The sequence below is a fragment of the Vanessa tameamea genome, chromosome 15 (assembly GCF_037043105.1).
Source record: "Vanessa tameamea isolate UH-Manoa-2023 chromosome 15, ilVanTame1 primary haplotype, whole genome shotgun sequence".
In the NCBI taxonomy this organism is placed as follows: Eukaryota; Metazoa; Arthropoda; class Insecta; order Lepidoptera; family Nymphalidae; genus Vanessa; species Vanessa tameamea.
In genome coordinates, this window is record NC_087323.1 from 1,825,586 (window position 1) to 1,840,600 (window position 15,015).

Genomic DNA, 15,015 nt, shown 5'->3' on the forward strand with positions numbered 1-15,015 from the left:
TTGACAAGCTATTTCTTTAGTTTGCGTTCGTGTAACTATGCCGTTATAAACTGTAAACTCTCTTAAACCCTTAACTTCTCAGGGTAAATCGACTCAATCGAGGTACTACCTATCACCGATAAATAAATTGCTCGAATAGATGTAATTTTAAAATCTTTCATTATGATGTTTATGTATAATTGGAGTGGCGCCATCTTGGGTGAGGCTGTCGGTTGTCACACTATTTTATGAACATGCTGTATCTAGCCTACTTCGGTAATAGTTTGAAATTTTCAAAAAGCACCATCCCTACATTCAGTTTCAATATTAAGAGTTCACAGAGACTGACACAGAGACACAGATGCTCTTAAAACTGCCATGAAGGAAATAAATATTAATGATCCTATATAGTAAAAATTGCATTAGAGTCGTCTAAATACTTAACCTCAAAGAGTTTTACTTAAGAGCGTTTGGTATAAACATACATGTCTACAAGCTACGCCCGCGCATGTAATAACATATAATAACTTTTATCTTTAATTTGTGTACATCAAAGTATTTGACGTTATATTATTAATAAATACTCACAGATAATCTAGAATTTTTGAGAGCCGAGATGGCCCAGTGGGAGAGCCGAGATGGTTTAGTAGTTAGAGCGCGTGCATATTAACCGATGATTGCGGGTTGAAATCTAGGCAAGCACCGCTAAATTTTCATGTGCTTAATTTGTGTTTATAATTCATCTCGTGCTCGGCGGTGAAGAAAAATATCGTAAGGAAATCTGAATTTCAATCTAATTCTGCCACATTTGTATCCACTGAACCGCATTGAATCATGGTGGAATATGCTCCAAATCTTCTCCTCAAAGGGAGAGGAGGCCTTAGCCTAGCAGTGGGAAATTTATAAGATGTTACTGTAGAATTTTTAATGACGTAAGCGATGGCTAAAATTTGCCTATAAAAAGTCAAATATAAAATAATTAATACTTATATTCATAAAAGGCATCAATCATAAAATAAAACAGTATTTATACTCCGTAAAGACTTTTTAAAAACAAAGGAATGAATGTGTAATTTTTTTTTTATTCAAATACTAAAATAACATTAAATTTTACTTTGTCTTGATTTAAAAGTACTTTTAAAGGGTTAGTTTAATAATGTATATTTTCATTTTTATTTCCATTTATTTCTACAGGTGTATTTATGTTTATCAATTTTTTTTAATTAAATATACAATACTAGTTGTTGCCCACGGCTTCGCTCGCATTTTAGGCGGTTGGTTGTCATGTTTAAGGCAAAAAAAATTGTCTATGCCCTTCCTTGGAGTTCAAGTTTTCTTTATATCAAATTTCGTCAAATTCGATGCATTGGTTTGGCAGTGAAAGAGCGACAGACAGACAGACAGACAGACAGAAAGAGTTACTTTCACATTTATAATATTAGTATCGAAGCATAGATAAGAGATGAATCTCTTCATCGTTTGTCTTTTTGTTTATGAAATAGTTAGGCGGCCGGGCAAATAGACTAGATCGTGAGAATATGTCTATGACAAACAATTGAACTTCTCAACCGTCAACAGCATAGATATAAAATTTTGTAAATAATAGCTTGTTTTTAATTTAAATTATATCATTTTGAATCACTTTAAAGATAAAATTAATTGTAATTATCACAATACAAAATTAAAATATCTATTTGTTCAATTTTTTATCTTTGAATTCAAATGGAATTCATAACTTCGCGGCTCGGCTTTAATTGGGCTTATTTAATATTTTCTTTTCCAATCTTTACAGAATATATAAAACGATTTTCCTCCAATAGAGGTTTGATCTAATCATCCGAGTGCTAACTTCTCAACGATAGTACTAATGGAATGAACAGCGCTGCGGAAGTTTCTAAATAAAGTCTATTCAGATCTCTCCTACTTCAAAGAAGTTAAATTTGGAATGTTTATTTGGCATGGAATGATATAAAAAAAATTCTATTGATGATTATGTATTTAATCTTTAAAATAAAAGAAGTACGTGAACAATACATTCGAATTCGAGAATTTATTTTGCAATTAATGACATTATCATGATTATTTGGGCGTAGAGAAGGTACCGTCCACTCATCTAATATTCTACCGACAAACACAAATACTTTACTTGGTGGTAGGGCTTTGTGCATGCCTGTCTGGGTAGGTACCACCCACTCATCAGATATTCTACCGCCAAACAGCAGTACTCAGTATTGTTGTGTTCCGGTTTGAAGGGTGAGTGAGCCAGTGTAACTACAGGCACAAGGTACATAACATCTTAGTTCCCAAGGTTGATGGCGCATTGGTGATATAAGGAATGGTTAATATTTCTTACAGCGCCATTGTCTATGGGCGGTGGTAACCACTTACCATCAGGTGGCCCATTTGCTCGTCCGCCTACCGATAACATAAAAAAAAAACTTTTTTTAAATTCATAAATAACTCATTCAATTAGCAACGATTTCCTGGTTACTTATAAAGAGGCGATAGCTCAATGACGGTATCTAGTTAGCGTTTTGAATTAGACTGCCAGTGATCTTTTAAGGAGATAACATTAAGGTTACACTAATAAAATTGTCTAAAGGAAGCTGGATGACTTATTCGATGAGGGTATGTATTACTTTGTATTTGATTTCAAAGGAATGGTATACTTTTGAAATTAGTGATATTTCCAATTCAGCCCATATACGTCGTAAAAACCACAGCTGGTATTTCGTAGGGACCGATTATTAGATGAAGGGATTAGAACTGAACCTTGAGATTATGACGCACAGTCGCTGTGCTCGTACAGTTTGTAAAATTTTAATGTCAAGACCATAATGGTTGAGAAATTTAAATGTAAATTTCTCGGTATTATAATCAACTATTTTGCATATTTTAATTAGAATTGTATTATTTTCGCTTGAAAATAAATAACTTACCTAAATATTGTAAATATACTAATAAATATATTTTCAAATAACACTATAATGTTTAAATTAATCTGTTTTAATATCTATCGATTTTATTCAGTTTTACATCTATTCAATTATTGAATTTCAATTTAATTCTCATATAAATTCGGATCGGTAATATTATTATTATTTATTTGAATTATTTGTTATATTCTTTCAGAGTAATCAATTAAATTATATCGAAGTGAATTTTAGTTGAATTATAAAAACTCTAACTTAAACCTATCGATATTTTATAAAGTTGAATCACAATATTTCAAGCGTTAACAATCACGCGAGATAGATTATAATCTAACGGTATTTACAACACCGCACTGCAGGGCTAAGGGTTCCTCTCCCTTGAAGAGAAGGTTCGGAGCATATTCAACCACGCCGCTCCAATGTGGATTGGTGAATACACATGTGGCAGAATTTCTTTGAAATTAGATATCCTTCGCCGCTGAGCACGAGATGTATAAATATACCTATATATATAAACAAAAATTAAGCACATGAAAATTCAGTTGTTCTCAATCATCGATTATGATGCACGCGTTCTAGCTACTGGGCCATGTCGGCTCTATTCTCTCTCGGTATTTACAATTTTATGGTTATATCCTTTCTTAAGATATTCGTAAATAGTTCATAACGATTGTTTTCTTTCTTTATAAGATAAATATATTTTTATTATTATTGTACTAATATTTAGCAACGAAAATTGTATATGCGTACCCGACACATACATAAGAGTAGAGTCCGGAGGCGTAGAGGCGCTACGATGGCATAGGAGAGCATTATACCATTAGCAGCCAAGGAATCCGTGTCAATCTTACGTTGACTTACGTTACCAGACGTTGCAGATTATTGTACTATGACAAATAAGCGTTTCATTGCGTAGCATTGCGATCATACGTGATCATAATATATGCTTTTTAAGCGTATCATCAGTGTATTATCAGCGTTTTCAAACGCTGAAGAGATTTTGATGAAGTTTGGTATAGAAGTAGTTTGTCATTAGAAAGGACATGGGCTATTTTTATTTAAATCATTCCTTATGGGGGTAACATTGGGGGTGATGTTTTTTGTGCTTTAGGCAAAGTTTAATATATTTTGGACGGGTAAAGATGATACCTTATTAAGGTACTTCCCTTTAGAGTTTAGACAGTAGGACACAGAGCACACAGACATATGCACACAGTGTGTGTACCCTATACATCAATATAGGGCAGTAACATTTCTCACTAATCGTCTTTAGCATGACCTTGGAGCCTCATCCCGCGCGGGTTGCATCGCTGATTTTGCATGACCGTGAAGTTTTTAGTTTCATGGCTATGTCAATTTTATAGCATCTGTTGTTAATGTAAGCAAGTTTTAATAACGTGTGATCGTTAAAAAGTACATATAATAATAATTATAATTTCCCCTTTATAAATTACTCGTCATATCTTAGGATTTGGAAAAGTTAAGCAAACATTTTCATAAACAAAAAGTTTAAAAGATTGATGTCTCGTGGTCGTTTTGATTTTTGACACATCAATCTAAATTATACTCTAAAAACATTATTCATTCCCCGAATAAACTTTGACGTCGAATTTATTAGCAATATTAAAATTTTCATCGTACAATTGAATATTTTTCATCGCGAATTCGAATCAAATCAGTAATATCATTAATCAATTGAATTGTTTACAAAATACTGATTACTCAGTCTGGTAAACAAACAAGATCAAAAAACGTCAACGCTAATAAATCAAAGCTAAGACGGGTATAAAATTTTATGATCGCCTTTCATTCACAATTTGTTTACGAAACCGAATAGGAAAGGGTTTCACAATAACCTCGAACGAGCGGTGTTTGATATTTTTGTTCCTTTTTTATTATTTAGTTACAATTTTTTTTATAAACTTCATTTAGATAATAATCATCTTCTTTATATATGTATATTAATAGCATAAGCCGATTTTTGTTCCAGTGATTATGAGACGATACCTGTACAATAAAAAAAACGGTTATGGTCTCATTTTGAAGAACTTCAGCCATAAATGTACAGAAAAATAAAGAGGATTCTTGATTACAATATACTTAATTATTACGATTTAAAAAATAATTAACTTTAGAGAGAGTGTTTGAAGAGCGGTGCTACGGCTGTATTAGATAAAAAAATTAAAAACGTAAACAAAATTAAAGTAAATTGTTATCGACAAATTCGAATTCTAACGGAACTAATGTATAATAATTGACATAAAAAAAAAAATATTTATAAAAGATTTCATCATTTTGGCACCAAATGTGACTGAGTGACTTGCAGTTTACAGTTAAATTAAATTTAAAAAAAAAACGTGTCATAGGTATCGAAATTCCTAATTGTTTTTTGAATAAACGCGGGAGACCCACTAGTTAAGATTAACACTTTAACTAGGTATATAAAAATTAAAATTAATAATAGCTACTATACAAATGATGAACGAGTGGAACTGTGGCAAGAATGCTCGCGTGTAATGCTATACATTATTAAGATGTTCATTTGTTTAGCCATTTAATACAGATGCCTATTTAACATCGCTCGTATGCAAATAATTAATATTTCACTCCGTAACTCACTTGTAAAGCGTTGACAGTCAACTTACGTTAATACGACATTTTGAAACGGGTATCCTATAAATTTTATAATTATTATTACAGGCAATTTCGCATGTCATATTTAGAAATTTTACATTCTTGTTCTGCTGTGGGATTCGAGTTTGTTCTTACCGAATAATTCTACGGTATTCGTGTTAATTAAAACAAGTAAAATAATTATATTTACTTTTCTAATGATAGAATCAGATTTATTATATTATATATATTAATAGTAATGATGAATGAATGACTTTCTGAAACCTGTATTCATGAACTTTGCAGACGATCGCCGGTTCGAGTCCAGACTAACATCATTAAGTCTAATTATTTGTTTTTAAGGTTAATTTTTTGTTCAAATACAAAACAATAAATAAATTATTTCATATAGCTCGTTAAAGAATCAATTATTAAATGAATATGTGACACAGTGAAAAGTTTCTGTCATTTCTATTTGAGGAGCACGAGAAGTTCGATAAAAAAAAGAGGTGTCACGGAAGCGTTAAGCCGAATAGTTCCGTAGAATGGATTTTGACGCAGTTTCAGCGTCAAAATTTCTAATTCTAATATGAGAAATATCTCAATTATTAAAAACGAATATTTGTGTGGTTTTTTCTTTGCGTTGCTTAACAATTTATTCGATTGCGATGAAACTTATGAGATGTTCTGCATGCGTGAAATTTCTATCCCCAAATAAAAATGGATTTTTTCTTCCTATGTTTGTCTTCCTAATGGGAAACTGATTCAGTTAGCTGGTAACCTATAATAATCAACATTAGTCAATATTAAAACGTTTTTTTTTTACGTAATTTCTATTTCTTTTTAACGAACTATTAAAATAAAATAATAGAAAATAATACCGATATCAAAACACGTCTGAATGTTCATGTGCTTAATAACTGTTTATAATTTATTTCGTGTTTCACGTTGAAGGAAAACATCGTGACGAAACTTGCATCTCTCTAATTTAAATGAAATTTGCCACATGTGAATTCACCAACCCGCACTGAGGCCCTCACATAACCTCCCAAAATCTTTTCCTCAAAGGCCTGAGCCCAGCAGGGACATTTACAGGCTGTTTAAGCGGTTATATTGTCATATAATTATAATTTGATTCATCAGTACGATGATATAAGATGAAAACGATTCACAATAGCAATTAAGTGTTAAGAGAATTGTGAATAAACAAAACTGACTTAATTTATTAAAAAAAAAAAAAATTTATCGACTAATTTAATGAAAATACTTATAAACACTGGGTATAGTGTTAATATGAATGAACTATGAATATATCATATATATATATATAAACTATAAACTCCTCACTATATATATAACGGGACGCGGTTACTTTGGTTGTTGATTTGGATAATTAATGAATCGAGTAGTTGGCAATAATTTTTGATGGCTGATTTACTTTTAAGAGCGGGTCACCCCGAATGGTGTTGTAGGTGTCATGGCAACGCAAGCCGTTTTGACAAGCGACTCGAATACGATGGTTGCTTGTTATGTATTGAGTTTAATTATTGTAATCCTTTGATATTTTTGTGGTGTACAATTATTGAATCAATTAATACAGTGATTAGACGATATTAAGTACGTTTTATTTTGTGAATATCTGCATTTCACGCCCACATAGTCTTCCAAATGTCGGATCAATCCTCGAACCCAACTGTTCGGCATCCTGCTCTTCCGATATATATATATAAACGCGAGTTATGTGTTCATCTGCTTCTATTTTTCCTTTTTTTTATACAAGCAAATATACATTTATGTCCATACAAAGAATTGAATTATGGGCAAGAGACAGTGTTTAAAACTAAAGGAAATATCTTTGTTGCCAAAAAAATAAATAATAGAAAAAAGTAAGATAAATTTATTGTTTCAACTTTACACTTTGAATATCAATCATTATAAAATAATTATTTTAAGTATTTGTAATCTCTAAGGCTCCTAGGCGTAACGATCGATCAATCAGTACGATAAACTGCGGAAGGCGCCGTCGTTCGAACTTCACCGATTAGTCCACATGCTAAAAATAAAAAATAAAGTATTACGAGAAAAGTTTAATTAAATTTTAACTTGAGTTATGTACGTATAACTAACTTCATCATATTTATTATTAGACTTTTTTTATGAAACTGAGATTCTGTCATTAAAATTTAGTTTTGAAACTTTTACTTTACGTTACAGACTTTAATAAAATTTTGCATTCGTCCAATTTCACAAAAAAAAAAAAACACTTCACGATATATGGAACTGCAGTGCAGATAACTTATATGAATTAAATAGTATTTTGAAATGAAATGAAACACATTTTTTAGTAAAATGACAATACAAATAAACTAACACAGCTAAATTGTATGGTCAGAAAAAACAAAAGCTTGTGCAATATTTCAGCTCAATCAGTTGGGTGGAATAATAAAAGCTGGGGTGATTAAATTAAATATTGTTGTACTATGCCTGTGGCTCTTTTAATTCTATTTCAAAACTGATCATTGAGTAAGATAATTTTAGTTTTACAATCAGTAACAGCCTGTAGATGAGCCATTGCTGGGTTTTAGGCCTTGTCACGTTTATGAGCGAATATTTGGAGCTTCTAAGTTTTCTTTCAACAAACGCAGGTTTCTCTACGAAGTATTCCATTACCAAATACATGAATATCCAATCGCCCTTCCCAGGCAACCGTAACCTCAGTTGTGATTCAAATGTTATATTGGCCCGTCTTAGGTTATAATAATAATTTGAAGGTCATTCTGTAAAACGCAGTGACTCTATAATAGTAGTATGTATATTTTTGTGTATTATTTATTATTAATTAATACCAACATGGATTTGACCGTTTGACCTAAAGGTTGACTGGCAGAGATACCTTCAGGCATTAAGTTCGCCGTTCGTTCCATTTACTTTGTGGTGGTCAATAGTATTTAAATAAATAAAAAAAATATATATTTTCAGTTTTTATACAGTTTCGTTTATTTTTTAAAAAATATTGTGTGCATAATTAAACAAATATTTTGACATTGAGCTATGTGCGGGTTCCGTACGAATGTCGATATGAATAAAATAATATGTGGTAATATACTAAATAATTATCCAACAGCCAGGCTATATGCCAGTTTATAACATCGTATCAAAATATTCACAAACAAATCATACTCATTCCTTTTGAATCAACTCAAACAAGGAGTACACGAGTAAGAAGTACGTTATCCTTTTCGTTACTCAAACAAAAATTGTATCCTTTCATCTCAATCGCCTGAAGCGAGTAAAACAATCTTCGTTTGTATTTAAATCCTAAAATACATCTTATTAACGTAAGTAAGAGCACAGCTGTTGATCACCCTAAGCTTTCCACTTGACGGATTGGTTGAGATTAACAACTGCCTCCAATCAAAGACCCCGTTTACATTGCTTCGAAACGATAATTATTCGCATGTTTACAAACAAGTGTTAAATTTACAATATAATTTTAATGTGAATTGAGAATTTTTTTAAACTGTAAGTAGTACCTTTGTAAGCAGAAAATAAGTTTTCAAAAAAAAAAAAACATATTTAGCTTTATTCATGTTTACAATTTATTTTTAAGTCCTTCAACACGAAAGATTGTTGTTACACGAGTATGTATATAGCTGCCTCGTATAGTGATTGGCATATAATACTGCTACTAGTGGGGGGTTCAGGCATATTTAATATGGCTATCGAGGAAAGATCAGTAACAGTCAAGACTGAGGTTCGCAGTTTTTATACCCATTATACTCAATTCGGTTAGATAAACTGTTGATCGTACGCCTGTACGTCGAACGCCGTTTCATTTACCGTCACAATGGAATATAGTGTATGTTATTGTCAACACACTTGCGCATTAGTAAGGCAGGCGCAGGTGGACCCTTAAAAATGATATGTGAGAGTTTGTAATCATTTTTACAATGATTATATAATCCCAATCAATATTAATTAATCTATATATATAATAAAATTGGAGTGTCTGTTTGTAATATTAAAATAAGCAATTTTTACTAAATGCATATGTATGTATACACGGTACATATACAAAAATAACATTTTTTACAATTTTTGTCTGTCTGTTTGTTCCGGCTTGTCTCTGGAACGGCTTAACCGATTTCGACGGAACTTTCACTGGCAGACAGCGGATGTAATAAGGAGTAACTTAGTCTACTTTTATTTTTGAATTATATATAGAATAAAAATAAAATCACGCTACAATATCCAAATAACTTAAATTCAAACAACGCGCACGAAGTCGCGGGCACAGCTAGTCAATTAATATATTAGCAGTGTGTAGTCATTTTTGAAATTATAGTTAATATGACACAACGATTATAAGCGTTTATTATAGATATCTAAAGTTATACCAAAACCAAAAATAGTATACATAGTAAAACTCTTTTTTTATGGTATGATATCGGTAGGTGGACGAGCAACAAGGTGGGCCACCTGATGGTAAGTGGTCACCACCGCCCATAGACAATGGCGCTGAGAGAAATATTAACCATTCCTCATATCACCAATGCGCCACCAACGTTGGGAGCTAAGATGTTATGTTCCTTGTGCCTGTAGTTGCACTGACTCACTCACCCTTCAAGCCGGAACGCAACAATACTGAGTACTGCTGTTTGGCAGCAGAATATCTGATGAGTGGGTGGTACCTACCCAGACGGGCTTGCACAAAGCCCTACCACCGAGTAAAACTCTACAAAAGCTCTATAAATTTTATCTAATTACGAACAAATATTATCCAAATATAACTCAAATAATGCAAACGGATCTTAGCAAGGGACGCGTTCAGAGTATTCTGTATTATTTACGCAAAGATTAAAATGTATGTTTTTGTTACAATTGCTTGTTAGACGACGTATACCGTATTTTACAAATGTGAATTTTCATTAAATATATTATTCATTAGATTATTCAAAATATCCTTTTTCTTGTTTGTGTTGATACATAATATATTCAAACGAATATATATTATACCTATTTGAAATATTATATACCAAAATTATTTGATATGATGTTTTTTTTTTTACGATTTATAATTATGTAAAATTTTATTAATTACTAGCGACCCGTACGGCTTCGCGCGGGTGCAATGCTGATTCTAAATATACAGAATGTCTTTATATAGAACGTTCACAGCTTTTTTGTGATAAGCAATGCATACCGCTATGGCCCTGAATTTTAAGTCTGTAGTATCTTCGAAAATATTCATTAAAATTGCATGCTGTAAAGGGCCATATTCATCTATATTAAATGCACAATATATTTAAGGTACCTATTTCGATAAGGATCAATGCTGTATTTCTTAAAATCACTTCATAAATTAACCATTAAATCCCGTAAATAGGAAAAGATAAAAAAATTGCATTATCCCTTAAAGATATGTACCAACGCGGACTTTTTTGAAGACCTTTTTAAGATGTACAATACAATGTACAATGTACAATATCTGGTAGGGTTTAGCCAGCGTTTGAAATGTAACCGCAAAAAAAGTGTTTATTTACGACATCACATTAGAAACCTGTAAAATTATCAGTATTTGTCTACTATATTACGCACGTATTATACATAAAACCTTCCTCTTGAATCACTCTATCTACTAAAAATAACCGCATTAAAATCCGTTGCGTAGTTTTAAAGATCTAAGCATACACAGGGGCAGACAGACAGCGGGAATTGAGTTTGTTTTATACTATGTTTGTTTTTTGCATTTTTTGCATTAACAGCCTGTAAACTTCCCACTGCTGGGCTAAGGCCTCCTCTCCTTTTTTGAGGAGAATGTTTGGAGCACACTCCACCATGCTGGTCCAATGCGGGTTGGTGGATACACATGTGGCAGAATTTCGTTGAAATTAGACAAATGCGGGTTTCCTCACGATGTTTTTCTTCACCGCCGAGCATAAGATGAATTATAAACACAAATTAAGCACATGAGAATTCAGTGGTGCTTGCCTGGGGTTGAACCCGCAACCATCGGTTAAGATGCACGCGTTCTAACCACTGGGCCATATCGGCTCAACTTATTATAACTACTATGTATTGAAACGATATTATCAAGCAATGAACATAGCTATCTTCGTAATAAACTTTATCTAGCATTAAAAAAGGATGTCTAGCAAGGAAAAAGGAGACATAACATTATGCAACTATCTGTTACATAATGTTGTCTCCTTTTTTCTTATTAATATTTACTGATAATAGAAAGAGTAAAATCGATGTACGATACTACGCCTGTATATATTATGTAATATAATGATAATGAAAGGTAGAGTTGTATATATTAGAAACATCAGTATATTCAAAACAACACACTCATACACTCGTACGGGGCACTTGGAGTAATATCTCGTTTTCAGGGTACTTATAATCTCATTGCAGATATGGTAGACTGATAATTTTTTTTATATATATCAAATCATTGATGACCGGAAAACGTAAATACATTTTTGAATATTCAATTGTTCTACGGAAGGCGACATATTGATAACTCTGTACATATTCATGACATTTATATATTTTGTATGTTAGGGTCTACATTAGTGTATTGTAGCGTTTTATAAATGTTTTTGTATGTCATTTCACTTGCTTGGATGTTAGACGTATTAGACGCAGTTCATTGATTATACATCCAAGGAAACATGGCATTTTCTGAGATACTAAAATTAATTAATATGTATATTTTTATTGAAACAGATTAATTTCAAGATGATTCAAATTCAGATAATCAGATAAATGATATTAAAGTATAGAATTAAATTAAAGTATTACTACTCTAAATTTTTTGCAAATTCCTGTATTTGACGGATACATGACAGAACACATAGCCGAAATTAACGCACCGCGACGGTACAAACAGGCTGAAAATTTTCAAAGGCATTCCATAACAAAAATATACAGGGAGTAGATAAGTGACTTAGTATAGAACTCCTAAATGGGTTAGATCGGGGATGAGAGTTTGGAAATTCGTCAGATATGTTGTTAAATATGTAGTAGATTTCTGTTAATGAATCAAAAAAATCGTTAATTTTTTTTAAATTAATCTTAAGAAGGTGAATTTGGGGATGAAAGTTTGTGTGAAAAATCTTCATTTATGGAAATCGATTTTTGGCCTAAGATTTACATTAAACATCTGTTTATGATTTAAAGATAGTCGTTAGATATCAGCGGTTTTGGATATCCACCACAAAAAGGGTTAAATAGGTAATGTTACAAGGAACCCAAGGTCACTAAAAAAGAAACTAAAGGGCCACCAAACTCAAATACTCGAGAAAGTGGGTTTCTGAATATTGTTTCCGGAAATCCTATCGAGTTCACTGCTAATTTATTTATGATTTTTAAAAATCTAAATTTTTTCAATTCATTTTTTTTTATAAGTTACTTACGAGAAAATAAATTCGTTCTTCTTTAATTTATTTAAATTTCTTAATCATTTACTGAAAATATATTATTATCTATGAAAATGATAATTTCTTGCCTTCGAACTTTTTATGAATTTTGATTCTAGTTATTAAAAAGTAATTGCAATTCAAAAGCTTAAATAAAATAATTTGATTTTATATATTATATGTGGAAATCCACGAATATTAACTCCAAATTCATTATCATCTATAATATTATCTTATACAAAATAATATATCTTGTAGGTATATAGCTTAGTAGATAATTGTAAAATTATCTGAGATACTTTATAACAGAATCGAATACTCAGGAAGCACGTATCAAACTTACTGTATAAAATTAATATGGAAATATTAATTAGGTAACGAATATTGACTGATATTTACAAGTTATTTCGACCCACGCTACACACGTGTAGAAGAGGAGGGGCAGGTTCTAGGTATTCAACTCCTAAAAGCGTGTACACAAATTGGCACGATGAACGGTTGATGGTAAAAACATAATAACGAAACTCATTTTCGAATTAACAATAATTAAATATAAAGCACAGATAATTACTATTTTTTTTATTGTCACGCCTAGCTTTGGAGCAGCGTGGTGGAATATGCTCCAAACCTTCTCCTCAAAGGGAGAGCAGGCCTTATCCCTGTAGTGGGAAATTTACAGGCTATTACTATTATTAATATTAAATAATTCCATGAATAATTCCTCATTATAAGAGCCAATATCTGTGGAGGTTTAAACGATTTAATCGTCTGTCAGTAGTAGGTCATCGATCCTTCGAATAGTCCATCGTTGGACGGATTCAAGGAACGGAGCTGGTATTGAGCCGTCCAAAGATGAGAACAATTAACCATATAGTGATAAATCTGACTTTTCTGAACAAAAGACGGCGTCAAATAATTCAAATGAAGTCTTCTCTGTGTATACTAAGATTGTTTTTGTTTTGGTTACAGGTGTCTCTAGAAGATTAAGAGTTGTTCTGATCCGAGTTAAAAAGGAAACGAAAGGTAAGTCCTTGATTTAAATTTTTTGAATGAGATTAGAGAAGTATTTAAGATGTGACAGTAAGTGTAATCGGAAACAGATCTCATTTTGGTATCTGATCCCACCGCTAATAGGCTACTAATTATTTATGCAAATGATTTCGTAATAACATTATCAATTGCCAGTAATACGATATTTTAAAAATAATTATTATTTATATTTCGAATAAATTGTTTTCGTCTACCTACACGAGTAAAAATTAATACAGGATTTTAAACAGATAAAATTGTACCAAACGCTTAGTTTTACATTACAATAAATATATTGTATTATATTTATTGTAAAAATTTGTACTGTACAAAAAAAAAAATTATCCATTGCTTTAGGAATTAGTTTTGTAATTTCATTTTTACTAGCCACTAGCTGTTACCCAGTAGCTGTTCTCTTTACTGGAGAATGAATAAAATAACCGGCCAAGTGCGAGTAGGACTCGCGCATGAAGGGTTCCGTAACATTATCTATAAAAGAGGCAAACAATTATGTCTGTTGTATGGGCCCTCCTTAAATATTTGTATATGTTATATTTTCTGTGCAACTACCACCACAAAACACTGCCGCCGTCACAAAACACGTGTAAAAAAATTAAGAATCAATATTAAAAATATTTAAAGATCAGAATATCAGGATTACACTAGCAAAGTATGTTTATGTACCCAAAAATAATTATAAATATACTAGCTGGTCCCGAACTTCGTCCAGGAGGAATAAGAATTTTCTTTTCTTCGCAATCGCAGCGCCAGCTACCGGCTCCAATGTAAACCAACCGTTTTGGAGGAGTTCAATTACACGTGTACAGGATATTTATGATTATATATAAAGACTTATACAACATTTAAATTAAATAAACGTGGCCGTGACGGGTCGTCCAGTAGATGTGAAACGTCGACATTGAGTCATCGAGATAATTTATTATTAAACAAAGCCAATAAATATAAATGAAAAAACAAATTACGTCGTTTATAAATAATACAATATTTTTTTTTGTGATTGTTTTTATTGTCCTAGT